Consider the following 18036-nt stretch of genomic DNA (forward strand, 5'->3'; position numbering starts at 1 on the left):
ACGGATACGATCCACCTCGGCGATCTCAGCTTCGTCGTCCTCGTCTTTGCCCGCCACCAGCTGACTGCTCAGGGCACGGATTTCAGCCAGATCGGTCTTCAGATCGGCTGTGAGGCCCTTTGCTTCCTCTTGAGAGCGAGCAATAAGGGCCTCCTTGTCTTGGATAAGCTGCTTGGTCACCCTGGCCTTCTCTTCAAGGTTCTCCAGTTCCTTACGCAGGGTCTCGAGTTCGGCGCTATCGGCAGAAGTGTCAGTCTTGGCGTCTAAAGCAGCCTTTTTCTCGTTGAGCCGTTGACACTTGTCTGCAATATCGGCTCTCAATGGAAGCTGGGCGTGACGAAGGATAATTCTTTGACGAGCCGATTGCACCCTTGACTTGAAGACCAACAGAGTCACAGCCGGCCAAAGTTTCACCTGCAGTGTCACTGGGATATGAGGCTGGATGTCTTCGAGAATACCCTTTACTTCCTCGGGGTTTTCAACCAGGGTCTCAACCGAGGAGGAGAGCAGAGCCTTGAGACGCTGGAGTGGACCATGGGCCGTGCTAGGACTTGGCTCTTCACCTGCCTTGGAAGTAGATGGTTCGATGGATTCAGGGTCGAACGTCAGCAAGCTTGAGAGATCACAACCCTGATAGACGAACGAGAACAACATTAGTATACAGCAAAAGGAGAGGGTAGAGCCAAGAGGATGGAGTATACCTCTCCCAAGGTGGGAGGAGCAGCTGATGTTGTGATGATCGGTTTTTCCGTGGGCTGGGTTAGGTCGGCCACCTTATCAGCCATGCTCTTTGAAGTGGCTAGGTCTAGCGTGGCGGATGGCATCAGTACCTCTTCGGCGTCTCCGCTAGAGGTATCATTGGTCTACAAAAGGAAGTGATTAGCCGATCCGAGTGGCAATGGGTTAGCATGAAATATAAACCAGGGAGGTAATTACATTTGAAACCTCCTGGCTTGATGGAGAAGCTTGTGGGTCTTTGCGAGCCCTCTTGACGCAGCGACGCTTCACGCGTGACCCTGTTCTGATCGGAGCTTGAAAGGCAGCAGGCTCGGGAGTTGACCTTTTCTTGGAAGCTGACGCGGGCGAGTCCGTCTGGCTCTGTGTGGTGGAACTCCCGGAGTTGCCCGGGCTCGAGTCCCTTTGGCTGGACTGCGCCTCCCCGCTGGAGTTCTCTTTGGTGGAAGTCTGTAAAAAGAAGTACAGGCATGTTGCAAAAGACTGGGAGGACAGATAAATTTAGCCAAGGCATGAGTCGGCTTACGTGCAAGCTTTCTTGGGCAGGAGCTTTGCGCTTCAGGGTCTTTCTGGCAGCTACTTTCCTCACCGCTTTCCTCGTCTGGATTGAGGCTCGGGGGGCAACTGGCCCCGAGGACGCTTTACTCTTGGGAGCCGATTTCGGTGAAATCGGCTGGCTCTCCATTATGACCTTCTTCAAGGGTGGCGAGCTCTGGCAGAAGAGAACCACCGGGGCTGGTGGAAGGAATTTGAAGGGGGAGCCATCGGCTTGCATGGGCTCTGGGCCATCTTGTTGCTGCCAAGAGATAGAGCCAGGTTACAGACAATTATCATAAGCCATTGCAAGAAATTTATAAGTGATGGTACCTGGTCTGCAGGAACGTCATATTCGGCATCAAGTTGCCTCAGCAACGGTCCTAGAGCTCTTCTGAAGGCATGGGTCTTCCACATGGACCACCAAGTCTCGAAACCATCGGTAGTAGTGGTGAAACAGAGGTTGTGAGGAATTGGAATGGCCAGAGCGTCAAAAAAGGTATAGCACCTTTGGCCAGTAAGGATGTCAGGCAGTTCAGCCCTGCTTGCTGTCAGATGGTGGAGAGAGAAGTGTGGGGGCACTTGCCCGAGACCAAGCTGCCGGGCTACTACCACCGGTTGGTAAGATTCATAACCAGGCTTGATGATCCTGTTTGAAGTGCTCATGCCAACGGGAAGAAAGCAAGGACGGATCATGATAGAGTATAAATGCCGAGTGCTGGGGTCATCGGCAAAGCTATCCAACCTGAAGGAAACTGGGTTCTCAAAGTGTTCAGATTCAGGATAAGGGAAGAACAGAGGATTGTCCAAGCCTTGGAAGAAAATCTTGAACCACCCTGCTGCTTCCTTAGGGATCAGCCTGCTGCCTGGGAGACTATACAAAGCTTGGCTATAGCTAGTGCATCGGATCTCCTTTCCATTAGCATCTGGGAAGGTGCAGGTGGCCAAAGGTGGGAAGTCTGGGATCTGGTTCTGAAAGTACAACTGAGCCCATAACTGAATAAACCACCAGGGGCCTCCGGTTTTAACTGTCTTTTGAGAGAACAGTTTGACAGACATCAGTTGAAGAGATCGATAGACCTCTCCAAGGAACAGTTTGCCAAGGCCAAGTTGAGTGCCCTTGGCAAGTTCATAGGCCAGGGAAAGGTAATTCTTGGTTGGGGCGAGTGATGGGCCACAGAACATGAAGTGCTCCAACCAGAAGTTCAGGAAGGCTGTGTGTTCTCTCTCTGTCACAGGACCTTTGGTTTTCATATAACGATTGAGGTAGGCACCCCAGCTGGTACACTCTTTTTTAGAGGAAAGGGTGAAAGGAATCTTTGGCAGCTTAAACGCAGAGGGGCTTGGGGATGCAATGTCTAGGCCTGTGATCATGGCCACGTCCAGCAGAGTTGGTGTCATAGGGCCGTGGCCAAACATGAAGCAGTTCAGTGCATCGGACCGTAAGTAGCCGATGGTTTTCAGAATATTTTCATTCTTTTCAAGGGGAGACAATGATAATGACAGGGCATCGGCTATCCCTATAGTTTCCCAGGTGGCATAATGGGTTTTTGACACTCTATTGTACCATGCCACCCAACCCTCAGGAGGATTAGGCCAGGCTCGCAGGCAGTCGGCCCAAGAAGACAGATCTAAGTTCTGGTTCACGAAGGGGATCCTGTTAGCCTCGCACGAGATTAAGAGAGCGGGGCTCTCGGAAGAACGGGGACCAAGACACGTAGAATTTGCGAGAGAAGGATGTGGCAGCAGGATGTCTGAAACCTAAAATTAATAACGGAATAGGACATTAATTCAGGTGTTTGCTGTTAATCCTAACGTTGATTCGAATGGCGAGAGGCGGTTAAGGATTACCTTCAGACCGGAGACCATGGCGTTGGCATTGGATGATTCCGCCATTGGATGCGCTGTGGAGTTGGGATGGCGCGGTCGAGATCTGAGATGCGGGTGGCCGTGAGTTGGAGCTGCTCGGGCGGCGATTTGGGGATCTGAGTTTGTTTTCTCAGATGGAGGTCGCAGGTTACCGTTTGGAGGGGCAACTGGGTTGGCCTTACTCGCGTTTTATGGTAAGGCCGATGCGATGCCATCGGCTCTTTTGGGGGTGTTTGACTTTGACTGTCGGCAAAAAATTGATTGGGAACACTTCTTCATTAATAAAAGGGGGATTCTTACAATGAAGAGCCGATTGCTCAAGAAAGGAGGAACAAAAGAAGAGCCGATTGCTCAGGAACTACTAATCCTACATTACTAATCCTCGCTGGCCTCGTCGTCGGCATCGTAGTTACCACCGGCGCTGCTTCCGGAGAGTTCCTCGTCGCTGCTGCCCCAGCCCTCGGCCGGAGCTTCCTCCTCCTCGTCATCATCATCGTCTTCGCTGTCCGCCCAAGCACGGAAGCGCTTCGCCGGCGGATATCCAGCGGAGGAGGAGGAATCATCCTCTTCTTCTTCCTCTTGTTCCTCCTCTTCCTCCTCTTCTTCTTCTTCCTCCTCCTTGTCGGAGGAGGTGGGGTTCGCCCAGGAGTGGAGGTCGTCCTCGCTCTCGCTCTCTAGCTCCCCTTCGATGAGGAACTGGAGGTCGTCCTCCCCATCAGTCAGGGGCAAGTCACCATCTGACCCAACGACGGCCTCGGGTGGGCCATCTGGCACGAAGTCGAAGTCCCACTCTGGTTCACTCGAGGAAGAAGATTGGAAAGAGAGGCCTGATGAGACGGAGGAAGAGGAAGACATTGCTACAGGGAAAGAGGGTTTTTTGGTGCCGATGGTTAGAACAGAGCAAGGGGATGAAGAGGCGAACTGTTCGGCGCGGTTAAATAAAAGGGGATATAGTGGAGATTTAATGCCATTACAGTTTCCGAGGAAGTGATGCTAAGGCTATCAAATCTTGCAGAGGAGTTGAGAAGGCAAGGCGTCATGATGAAGAATACTGCGACGGTTCTGCTCTGCCACGACATGACCCGACGAAGGAAAAGTAGAGTGATTTTGGAATTATCAATTCCAAAACCAGGGGGGCATGTGTTATCACCAGAATTTGACTGGATTAGAGGTGGGCCGCATTCAAGATTGGGCTTGAAGAATATACATGGAAGATATACATGAAGCGGCCTTGTACAAGAAAGTTTGGGCTAGTTTGCCCGTGTATCTGTAAATATAGTAGGATACGTGTCGGTTAGGTAGAATTTGGCTCGTGCACGGTTGGGATTATTCCCACGTTAGAAAGTCTACGGACTATAAATATGTATCTAGGGTTATTGAGAAAAACAACAATCACGTTCATCACAAACCAATCTAGGCGCATCGCCAACCCCCTTGTTTCGAGGGTTTCTTCCGGGTAAGCATCATGCTACCTAGATCGCATCTTGCGATCTAGGCAGTACACGTTTATTCGTTGTTCATGCGTTGCTCGTGCTGAAGCCTTGTTGATGGCGAGCAACGTAGTTATCATAGATGTGTTAGGGTTAGCATTGTTTCATCGCGTTACATGCTTTCGTCCATGCAACCCTTAGACGTCTAGCCGCCTTTACGCCTATTTTAGGTGTAAGGGCGGCACCTTGCTTGATCTTTATTTAGTAGATCCGATCCGTTATGATTGCTCCTTGTTCTTCAAGGATTAGTTTAATATCTGCATAGTTAGGCCTTGCAAACGGGTTGAAGGATCCAGTAGCATGTAGGGTGTAGTTTCCTAGCCCTAGATAAGATGTTCCGGGGATCAACTTCATGTTGGTTTTTAGGCCTTGTCTAGGGTTGGTTTACTATCACCGTGCATGGCTGCCAGGCTCAATCACGCGTAGGATGTTCCGATTATGTGGTGAAAACCCTACATCGTCGTAGGTCGTTTTAGCTTTATATTGATCAAGCAGGACCACCATGTGATCGTAGACCTCATACGAACCATGGGTGGATCGGCTCCTTGAGCCGATTCACAGGACAACCTGAGAGCCGATCGAGGCTCATATTTAATGTTTACGTGTATGCCATGCAGGAAACTAAGCGAAGCAAATCCATCACCTTCCCGATCGGTATAGGTCAGGTGGCACGCCCTTGCACCAGCATCGGGACGTGTGTACCAGGAGCTTTGCGGGCCGTCGCTCGGAGGGACCAGGGCCAGCCGCAGCCCTAGGTTGTTCCCGGCTCTTCGTGTTGCCAGCCGTTGCTCGCCGGTGGGTTTCGGACGCCAACAACTGTTTTCTGCAAACAATCATCATCCACACTATACATCTAATCCTTTGTTACAACAAGCCGGTGAGATTGACAACCTCACTGTTTCGTTGGGACAAAGTACTTTGGTTGTGTTGTGCAGGTTCCACGTTGGCGCCGGAATCCCTGGTGTTGCGCCGCACTACATCTCGCCGCCATCAACCTTCAACGTGCTTCTTGGCTCCTACTAGTTCGATAAACCTTGGTTTCTTACTGAGGGAAAACTTGCCGCTGTACGCATCACACCTTCCTCTTGGGGTTCCCAACGGTCGCGTGCTGTACGCGTATCAAGACTGTTTTCTGGCGCCGTTGCCGGGGAGATCAAGACATGCTGCAAGGGGAGTCTCCACATCGCAATCTCTTTACTTTGTTTTTGTCTTGCATTATTTTATTTACTACTTTGTTTGCTGCACTAAATCAAAATACAAAAAAATTAGTTGCTAGTTTTACTTTATTTACTATCTTGTTTGCGTTCTCAAAATTAAAAACACAAAAATTAGTTACTTGTTTTACTTTACTTAATTCCATGCATGTTTTTATTTTACTAGTTAGGCTTAATGGAAAACAACAAAAATATTAGAGATCTTTATAGTATTTATCTTGAGTTAGGACATGAGGTGTTTGAAGAGAAAATTAAAAAACCTATGGAACTTTATATGCGTGCTAATGGCAATGTTATTAGTATGAATGCTTTGAACACTATTATTGCTAATGCTATGGAAGAATTTAAGCTTGGGGAAGCTGGTTTTGATGAGCATGATATTTTTAGTCCCCCAAGCATGGAGGAGAAAATTTACTTTGATGACACTTTGCCTCCCATTTATGATGATAGTGGTATTTTGGTGCCACCTACTATTGAGGATGAAGTTTATTATGATTATACTATGCCTCCTACATTTGATGATTATGGTGATGAGAATAATAATGATAGCAACTTTGTTGAATTTGCTCCCACTACAATTAATAAGAATGACTATGCTTATGTTGGGAGTAGTAATTATTTTATGCATGAGACTCATGATAAGAATGCTTTATGTGATAGTTATATTGTTGAGTTTGTTTATGATGCTACTGGAAATTATTATGAGAGAGTAAAATATGGTTGTAGAAATTTTCATGTTACTAAAATACCTCTCTATATGCTGAAATTTTTGAAGTTACACTTGTTTTGTCTTCCTATGCTATTCACTTTGTTCTTCATTGACTTGTTTATTTACAAGATTCCTTTTTATAGGAAGTGGGTTAGGCTTAAATTTGTTTCATACTTGCTTTTTGATGCTCTCTTTGCTTCAACTCTCGTCCTTATGCGAGTGCATCGTTAAATTTACTGAGCCCATCTTAAAGGCGTTAAAGAAAATCGCTTATGGGAGACAACCCATGTTTTTACTACAGTACTTTTATTTTATATTTGAGTCTTGGAAGTTGTTACTACTGTAGCAACCTCTCCTTATCTTAGTTTTGTGCATTGTTGTGCTAAGTAAAGTCGTTGATAGTAAGGTTCATACTAGATTTGGATTACTCGCGCGTAAAACGCATTTCTTTGTCTGTCATGAATCTGGGCCTAATTCTCTCGTAGGTAACTCAGAAAATTATGCCAATTTACGTGAGTGATCCTCGGATATGTACGCAACTTTCATTCAATTTGAGAATTTTCATTTGAGCAAGTCTCGGTGCCTCAATAAAATTCTTCTTTACGAACTGTTCTGTTTTGACAGATTCTCGCCTTTTATTTCGCATTGCCTCGTTTTGCTATGCTTGATGGATTTTTCGATTCCATTGACTTTCAAGTAGCTTTGTGCAATGTCCAGAAGTGTTAAGAATGATTATGTCACCTCTGAACATGTAAATTTTAATTGTGCACTAACCCTCTAATGAGTTGTTTTGAGTTTGGTGTGGAGGAAGTTTTCAAGGATCAAGAGAGGGAGATGATACAATATGATCAAGGAGAGTGAAAGCTCTAAGCTTGGGGATGCCCCGGTGGTTCACCCCCGCATATATCAAGAAGACTCAAGCTGTCTAAGCTTGGGGATGCCCAAGGCATCCCCTTCTTCATCGACAACATTATCAGGTTCCTCCCCTGAAACTATATTTTTATTCCATCACATCTTATGTGCTTTGCTTGGAGCGTCTGTTTGTTTTTGTTTTTGTTTTGTTTGAATAAATGGATCCTAGCATTCATTGTGTGGGAGAGAGAGACACGCTCCACTGTTGCATATGGACAAGTATGTCCTTAGGCTTTACTCATAGTATTCATGGCGAAAGTTTCTTCTTCGTTAAATTGTTATATGGTTGGAATCGGGAAATGATACATGTAGTAATTGCTAAAATGTCTTGGATAATGTGATACTTGGCAATTGTTGTGCTCATGTTTAAGCTCTTGCATCATATACTTTGTACCTATTAATGAAGAAATACATAGAGCTTGCTAAAATTTGGTTTGCATAATTGATCTCTCTAAGGTCTAGATAATTTCTAGTATTGAGTTTGAACAACAAGGAAGACGGTGTAGAGTCTTATAATGTTTACAATATGTCTTTTATGTGAGTTTTGCTGCACCGCTTCATCCGTGTGTTTGTTTCAAATAAACCTTGCTAGCCTAAACCTTGTATCGAGAGGAAATACTTCTCATGCATCCAAAATCCAACCACTTTGCCATTTGTGTCCACCATACCTACCTACTACATGGTATTTCTCCGCCACTCCAAAGTAAATTGCTTGAGTGCTACCTTTAAAATTTCCATTCTTCACCTTTGCAATATATAGCTCATGGGACAAATAGCCTAAAAACTATTGTGGTATTGAATATGTACTTATGCACTTTATCTCTTATTAAGTTGCTTGTTGTGCGATAACCATGTTCCTGGGGACGCCATCAACTACTCTTTGTTGAATATCATGTGAGTTGCTATGCATGTTCGTCTTGTCCGAAGTAAGGGAGATTTACCACTAAAATGGTTAGAGCATGCATAATGTCGGAGAAGAACATTGGGCCGCTAACTAAAGCCATGATCCATGGTGGAAGTTTCAGTTTTGGACAAATATCCTCAATCTCATATGAGAAAATTAATTGTTGCTACATGCTTATGCATAAAAGAGGAGTCCATTATCTGTTGTCTATGTTGTCCCGGTATGGATGTCTAAGTTGAGAATAATCAATAGCGAGAAATCCGATGCGAGCTTTCTCCTTAGACCTTTGTACAAGCGGCATAGAGGTACCCCTTTGTGACACTTGGTTAAAACATGTGCATTGCAATGATAATCCAGGTAATCCGAGCTAATTAGGACAAGGTGCGGGCACTATTAGTATACTATGCATGAGGCTTGCAACTTGTAAGATATAATTTACATAGCACATATGCTTTATTACTACCGTTGACAAAATTCTTTCTTGTTTTCAAAATCAAAGCTCTAGCACAAATATAGCAATTGATGCTTTCCTCTTTGAAGGACCTTTCTTTTACTTTTATTGTTGAGTCAGTTCACCTATCTCTCTCCACCTCAAGAAGCAAACACTTGTGTGAACTGTGCATTGATTCCTACATACTTGCATATTGCACTTGTTATATTACTCTATATTGACAATTATCCATGAGATACACATGTTACAAGTTGAAAGCAACCGCTGAAACTTAATCTTCCTTTGTGTTGCTTCAATACCTCTACTATGAATTATTGCTTTATGAGTTAACTCTTATGCAAGACTTATTGATGCTTGTCTTGAAAGTACTATTCATGAAAAGTCTTTGCTATATGATTCATTTGTTTACTCATGTCATTTACATTGTTTTGATCGCTGCATTCATTACATATGCTTACAATAGTATGATCAAGGTTATGATGGCATGTCACTCCGTAAATTATCTTTGTTATCGTTTACTCGCTCGGGACGAGCGTAAACTAAGCTTGGGGATGCTGATACGTCTCCGACGTATCGATAATTTCTTATGTTCCATGCCACATTATTGATGATATCTACATGTTTTATGCATACTTTATGTCATATTTATGCATTTTCCGGCACTAACCTATTAACGAGATGCCGAAGAGCCGCTTGCTTGTTTTCGCTGTTTTTGGTTTCAGAAATCCTAGTAAGGAAATATTCTCGGAATTGGACGAAATCAACGCCCATGGGCCTATTTTTCCACGAAGCTTCCAGAAGACCGGAGGACTAACGAAGTGGGGCCACAAGGCGGCGCCACAGTAGGGCGGCGCGGCCCAGGGGCTGGCTGCGCGGCCCTAGCGTGTGGGCCCCTCGTGACTCTCCCGACTCTGCCCTTCCGCCTACAAATAGCCTTCGTCGTGAAACCCCCAGTACCGAGAGCCACGATACGGAAAACCTTCCAGAGACGCCGCCACCGCCAATCCCATCTCGGGGGATTCAGGAGATCGCCTCCGGCACCCTCGCCGGAGAGGGGAATCATCTCCCGGAGGACTCTACACCGCCATGGTCGCCTCCGGAGTGATGAGTGAGTAGTTCACCCCTGGACTATGGGTCCATAGCAGTAGCTAGATGGTTGTCTTCTCCTCATTATGCTTCATTGTCGGGTCTTGTGAGCTGCCTAACATGATCAAGATCATCTATTTGTAATGCTATATGTTGTGTTTGTTGGAATCCGATGGATAGAGAATACTATGTTATGTTGATTATCAATCTATGTGTTGTTTATGATCTTGCATGCTCTCCGTTACTAGTAGATGCTTTGGCCAAGTTCATGCTTGTAACTCCAAGAGGGAGTATTTATGCTCGATAGTGGGTTCATGTCTCCGTGAATCTGGGGGAGTGACAGAAACCCCTAAGGTTATGGATGTGCTGTTGCCACTAGGGATAAAACATTGATGCTATGTCCGAGGATGTAGTTATTGATTACATTACGCACCATACTTAATGCAATTGTCTGTTGTTTGTAACTTAATACTGGAAGGGGTTCGGATGATAACCTGAAGGTGGACTTTCTAGGCATAGATGCTTGCTGGATAGCGGTCTATGTACTTTGTCGTAATGCCTAATTAAATCTCACAATACTCATCATATCATGTATGTGCATTGTCATGCCCTCTCTATTTGTCAATTGCCCAACTGTAATTTGTTCACCCAACATGCTATTTATCTTATGGGAGAGACACCTCTAGTGAACTGTGGACCCCGATCCATTCTTTTACATCGAATACAATCTACTGCAATACTTGTTCTACTGTTTTCTGCAAACAATCATCATCCACACTATACATCTAATCCTTTGTTACATTAAGCCGGTGAGATTGACAACCTCACTGTTTCGTTGGGACAAAGTACTTTGGTTGTGTTGTGCAGGTTCCACGTTGGCGCCGGAATCCCTGGTGTTGCGCCGCACTACATCTCGCCGCCATCAACCTTCAACGTGCTTCTTGGCTCCTACTGGTTCGATAAACCTTTGGTTTCTTACTGAGGGAAAACTTGCCGCTGTACGAATCACACCTTCCTCTTGGGGTTCCCAACGGTCGCGTGCTGTACGCGTATCACTTCTGCATAAATTCCGAGTATTTTCCTGAAAGTTGGATTTCTGCACAAAAACGAGACACCAGAACAGTTCTGCTGAAAACAGCGTTAGTCCGTGTTAGTTGCATCCAAAATACACAAATTAGAGGCAAAACAATAGCAAAAGTGTTCGGGAAAGTAGATACGTTTTGGACGTATCAAGGGACGGAGCCAGAAGACCAGAAAGAGGGGGCCACGAGGCGCCAACCCCATAAGGCGGCGCGGTGGGCCCCTGGGCCGCGCCGCCCTATGGTGGCGACGCCTCGGGCAGCCCCAGGTGCCCCCCTCTGGACTACTTAAGGGTTTCGACCTAAAAACGCACGGGGGTTAGACGAAATCACCAGAAGCCATCCAGAACACCGCTGCCATCGCGAAACTCCGTCTCGGGACCAGAAACTCCGTTCTGGCACTCCGCCGAGACGGGGAATTGGAGGAGATCATCGCCATCATCGCCACCGACGCCTCTCCATCGACCAGCCATGTTTCTCCCATCCATGTGTGAGTAATTCCCCCACTGTAGGCTGAAGGGGATGGTAGGGATTGGATGATATTGGTCATGTAATAGCATAAGATTGTTAGGGCATAGTGCCTAGTGTCCGTAATTGGTACTTTTATGATATTGTTGCAACTTGTTATGCTTAATGCTTGTCACTAGGGCCCGAGTGCCATGATCTCAGATCTGAACATGTTATTGTTTCATGATGATATTCATTGTTTTATGATCTTACCTGCAAGTTGTATACACATGTCGCTATCCGGAACCCGAGGCCCCAAAGTGACAGCAATTGTGATAACCGGAGGGGAAGGCGGTGATGTGAGGATCACATGTGTTCACAGAGTGTTAATGCTTTGCTCCGGTGCTCTATTAAAAGGAGTACCTTAATTTCTAGTAGATTCCCTAGAGGCCCGGCTACCACCGGCTGGTAGGACAAAAGATGTTGTGCAAGTTTCTCATTGCGAGCACGTACGACTATATACGGAACACATGCCTATGGATTGTTTAGTACTTGGATACTGTTTTATTACTATCTGCAAATGCCCTACTTTGATTGTTACATGAGTTTCTCTCATCAATGCAACGCCCGTTCATCCATCCATGTGCCTACAGTATTTTAATCCTGTTGTTTACTATAATCACTACTGCTGTCTTTGTTACACTCGCTACCGATATTTCACTATCGCTATCGCTATAAAACTGTTACTACTGATAAACTCTTGCGAGCAAGCCTGAATTGACAACTCCGCTGTTAAGGCTTACAAATATTCTTTGGCTCCCCTTGTGTCGAATCAATAAATTGGGTTTTACTTCCCTCGAAGACTGTTGCGATCCCCTATACTTGTGGCTCATTAGCCCGTCTCGCCACACACCCAGCAAGGATCTTTCTTCTCCGTTTTCCACTTTTTCTTGAAGTTGGTAATCTGGGAGACTCCCTTGTTCTTTCCCTTGGACTTGTGAGAATTTTTCTGCACCATATTGGCTGCAGAACGTCCCTCAGTTCCTCCAGTGTGTGTGTCTTTTGCCCTTGCCTTCTCCTCAACATCCAGAGAGCCAGTGATATTGTCAACAGAGAACTGATGCCTTTGATATTTCAGAGAAGTGGCAAAGTTTAGCGATAATGCATCCCGCGAAAAATTTGTCCGGTAGCACACACTTGAGGAGCTCAAATTCCTTTGCCATGATCTATATCTCATGAGCCTGTTCCACCACAGATAAGTTCTCAACCATTCTGTAGCCATTGAACTGCTCCGTAGCATACAGTTCACCTCCGGCATTGGCTACACCGAACTTAGCGTCCAGTGCATCCCACAGATCCTTTCCATTTCGGATGTGCAAAAAAGCATCAACCAACTTGTCTCCAAGCACACTTAGGACAGCACCCACAAAAACTATGGTGGCCTCCCCGAACGCTTTATCATTATTAGGAGTAAGCAGACCTCTGGGAGTACCATCCGTAACTCGGTGCACGCCCATGGCAGTGAGCCACACGAGGGTCTTAGTCTACCATCTCTTGAAATGAGAACCGGTAAACCGGCTCGGTTTGAGCGCAACAGCAAAACCAGACGATGAAAATTGCCTAAGCATATAAGGTTTTTGGATTGTTAGAATATTAGGCAATTTCCGAGTGAGTTTATTTACCAAAAACAACACTACAGAAGCACTAGCAAACTTAACCGCACATATCAGACTAAGCAGATGCATCAGATCTGAACATGGTACAAGTAGCAGTGCAAGATAAGAGAGAAAACACACGTACATTGCGGCCGGGAAGGTCGCACCAGCAGCATCACCACTACCATGGCCATCGTTGATGTTGCACATGGTGTAGTAGGATTTTTAAAGGAAGCAGTCGAACCGGCGAACAAGAATACGAACAGTAGTGAGCAGTCGCGCCGAGACGCTTCCCAAAAACCTTATCGCCCGCCTCCCGGTGCAGGATCTCGATGGAAGGGGTTTCGGAGGCCTGCTCTCCTGGACGGTTGTGCACGTAGTCTTCGGGATGGAGAAGACTAGAGAGCAGCGCAGCAAAAGGAACTTTTTTTTCATGAGAGAGACAACACGTGGGAGGAGATTCGACCGACCGCGTTGCCACGCGTAGAAAGCCAGGGACACGCGGCGAGCATGCACATGCATGGTCGATTTAGTTTTCTCAAAAGGTGTCTCGAACTCGAGTCACGCGACGTGACGAGGCGGGCGGTGGAGGAGGAGGAGTGCGTGAGGGCTCCTTCTCTTCTCACTCACTTGGAAGAACTAGAAGAACAACCCTTATATACCACTCCAATTCCCTCCCAACTAGCAATGTGGGACTAAACTTTTTCCCCAAGGTTGTCCCCAAGCTGCCAATGTTATGAGCTTTCAGATTTCAGAAATTGTAAGCTACATGAGCTGCCTTAATGGACTGCAGCCCATCTACATTCAACAATTTCTACATCAACAATCAAGATAGACACGTTCTACTATCTTTTTGCTACTCCTGGTATAATACGTCATATGTTGGAAATATCTCAGATTTGTCCTCTGTATGAAGAAAGATGAAGGTCGACAATAAAATTTATATGATTATTCTTTCGTATAGCAACAGGGTAACAACCCAAAGGTTGCGCCATTAGTTTCAGACAAATCAGAAGAAAGTCCACTTTTTTCTCCTTAAACTTTTGAAAATGTTCACTTTTGCTCGTAAAAAATACTTTTAGTTTAGAACAGATTGAACTCTTAGAATAGTTCAATTTTCAACATTTTTCAATTAAGTTGAGTAAATCACTAGTGTGGAAAGAAGAAACGGTCAACCAACATAATTGGTTTTGAAGCAGACCAAGCCCATCTAATTGAGATGTCGAAAACAACATATTAACGCAAAATTTGAAACCCTCGTGTCTCTGAACAAATTTCTCGCTCGATTTCTCTATCTCTATCCCAATTCACTTTAGGCGTTGTGTCACGAAGGGCCATCTTTCTTTCCTTTCAACATCATCCTATCTCTCTCCTTTGCACAATTGCCTTGAGTTTTTGGCCACCCATAACATATACTTGTATAGTTCAATTAAGATAAGGACTGAAAGTGAATGATTCTGATAGTTTAAGGTTTAGCTTCCATATTGTTTAGGGATTTCTATTTTCGTGTCCTTAGGTCCTTAGTTTTCCCCAGCTCCTTAACTTTTCCTCAGTTTTCCCCTCGCTCTAGTTTGAAACAACACTCACAAGTGCTGGAACGGCCGGTAGCCGTAAGATCAGAGGCCTTGACCGTTAGTCTGACCGGGTGGGGTTGCACAGGGGCAGCTCCTCGCTGACCGTCTCGTGCTGACGGGTAGGGTCAGGAGACACGTCGGAGCAGCCATCCATCTATCGCTGACGTGTGGGCCGTTGTATTTCATGATTTTATACGCGGTGCTGCCAATGACAAATGGGGCCGCTCTATAGGGATACCGCAGCCAATGACCAGCGGGGTCGTCTATTTTTCAGGAAAAGACATATATTGCGGCTCTATGGGGCTGCCGTAGCCAATGACCAGTGGGGTCGTCTATTTATTTAGAGAAAATCATATATTGCCGCTCTGTGGGGCCTCCGCACCCAATGACCAGTGGGGTCGTCTATTTTTTAGGAAAAGACATATATTGCCGCTCTGTGGAGCTGCCGCAGCCAATAACCAATGGGGTCGTCTATTTATTTAGAGAAAATCATATATTGCCACTCTGTGGGGTCTCCGCAGCCAATGACCGATGGGGTTGTCTATTTATTTAGAGAATATCATAGAGAGAAGCAACAAGTTCGCTAATTAATTTTTCTTAAGCTAGACCCATCAGGTGACTATTTTCGCAGCTTATTCTAACGTGAATTTTATGCTAAACATGGCTGGAACCTAGTGTTGTGTATCTCATTAGTCACCGGAGAACCGCTGGCAGCTCGTTCCCCACCCTCGGACGGAGCAGCCATCACCGGCGCCTTGTCGCGCCCCCGGCTCTGTCCCCCGGTGGCGTCGGACAGACTGCGGCGGTGCACGTCAACCATGGCTCCAGCACTTGTTTCGTCCACATGCATTGTACCCATCGCAAGAAAGTCCGCCGCAAGCAGATCCGCCGCCCACGACGACTGGGATTTGTTCCGCGCACCAATTGGTAGTATAGCTTGGTAAGACCTCCGCTTCTGCCTCCCCTGCCCCCTAATCGATTCGGTTCCCGTAATTTATTGGAGTTTGCAGGTGTGAAATAGTCCTCAATGTCTGGTCGTAGCGGGTACACCGGCGAGGGTGGGGATTCGATCATGTCGTGGCCACGTTCTACTTCTCCTACCTCGTCGGAAGTGCAGGTATCTAGCTTCGCTATCTCGTACTACCGTTGAATTTGAAGTGCCGCCATGGCCTCGTTGGAGTGATTTCAGTTGTTCTTTTTTCCATTATTGTTACAGCTTAGCCAGTGCAAGCCGATGATCCATGGTACATTGCATACCAAGATGAATCAACCCAGTGGTGTAGCCAGAGGATGGATTTGGAGGAGAAGGTGGCCAATTTAGGTGATGAATTGGCCCGTAAAAACCTGATGATATTCGAGCTGAAGTGTACTGCGGGGGAAGAAAAGAAGAATTCAGAGCTTATTCGCAAGGAGAAGTTGAGAGTTGAGATAGATCTTGCCGTATTTGATCAAGTGGTAGAAAATCTAGAACATAAACTTCAAGTGATGGGAGAGGACAAAAGTAGATTCATCTGGGCAGTTTTATTAATTGCCATCCCTATCCTAGCAATTATGTGGTTGTGGTAGACGATTTAGATAGTATAAAATTGCTATTCAGTAGATGGCTCTAACCACTGTATTTTGTTGTGGCTCTATCACTGTATGTTAGCGTACAATTTCCTAGTTGTGCTAAGTAATGCGCGCGATAATTTTAGCATGCATGAACATCTTATAAAAGTGAAGGGATTCCAAAAGTGAAAGCATGTACCAGCCTCTCGGATCAAATACATATCAATCTTCCCAATCAAGTTGTGATAGAATTCAAATCATACATACGGATGTACATGGATACATCAAGAACGTGGAGAAGCTTTTTTGAGACGGAGGTAGTAGTTTGAATTTTTTTTATCCCAATTCGAAATTTAAAAACACAAATTTATCATAATTTATCCCAATTTGCAGCGTCGAACATGGCCGCGCAGCGATGGGCAAGAAGGGCCGGGACGACGGGTGGCTGAGGGGTGGTCATCTGCGCCATCCGCCGTCGAAGCGATGTTGTAGGCGATGGCTTCAATTTTCGTGGCATCGATGACCACTATCGGCACCGCCGCTGTCTTGGTGTACTTCATCAGCGACGGATCTGCGAAGGGCTGGATTGGCGGCTTCGCAGCACGGTTGTAGACGATGACTTCAATTGTCTTGGCATCGATTCGCACTCTCGGCACCGGAAGTGAGACATCAACAGGCTCCGACATTGAAGGCTGGATCTGCGCCGTCGAAGCGATGTTGTAGGCGATGGCTTCAATATTCATCGCATCGATGACCACTATCGGCACGGCCGCCGTCTTGGTGTCCTTCATCAGCAACGGATCTGAGGAGGGCAACGGAAGTGACACATCAACAGGCTCCGACATTGAATGCTGGATCTACGCCGTCGAGGCGATGTTGTAGGCGATGGCTTCAATGTTCGTGACATCGATGACCACTGTCGGCACGGCCGCCGTCTTGGTGTCCTTCATCAGTAACGGATCTGAGGAGGGCAACGGAAGTGAGACATCAACAGGCTCCGACATTGAATGCTAGATCTACGCCGTCGAAGTGATGTTGTAGGTGATGGCTTCAATGATCTTGCCATCGATGACCACTGTCGGCACGGCCGCCATCTTGGTGTTCTTCATCATCAACAGATCTGAGAAGAGAAACGAAAGAGAGAAAGAGAGAGACATTTCAACTATTTCTCAGGGTTAGATCCTCACCGGCACTCTTAGATCCATGCCGCCGCACGGTTAGATCCGCGCCGCCGCACGCACGGTTAGATCCGCGCCGCCGCGACCGCCGGAGTAAGAGAGGAAATAGGAGAGAGGAAGATGCGACTGGAATATGCGACTGCCAGGGTTTGTAGGTATGTGCTCTGCTCTTCTCTCCGTATGCGTCCATCGTGGTAGAGAGATATACAGGCCGTCCGATCATAAATGATTAAACGGTGCAAGCGTTCGTTGAGCTTTCAACCAACCAAGATCCGTGTGACATACATCTCGACCAATCAGAGATTAGCCAGTGAGTACAAGTGAGGAAAACTGAGTAGAACTAAGAGGGGGAAATGTGAGGAAATGTTTATCGGAAGGGCAAAACTGAGTAGGACTGAGTAAAACAAGTGGGCCCGGAGGGGAAAACTGAGTAACACTAACTAAAACAGGGGCACCCAAATAATAAAGGGACTAAGGGAAATTGAAGATTTTGGCATAAAAATTATAAAATTGTGTTATTTGAACAGTATAGTACATTTTGGCCGACGTGATATTGTTTGCAATTCAAAGACACACAAGTGTGACGAATTTGGACTCATTTGGACAAAGTTTGTAAGCATAGTGGGTATTTGGGAGGTGTGTTGAGTAGAA

This window comes from Lolium rigidum, chromosome 7 (genome assembly GCF_022539505.1).
Source record: "Lolium rigidum isolate FL_2022 chromosome 7, APGP_CSIRO_Lrig_0.1, whole genome shotgun sequence".
Lineage (NCBI taxonomy): Eukaryota > Viridiplantae > Streptophyta > Magnoliopsida > Poales > Poaceae > Lolium > Lolium rigidum.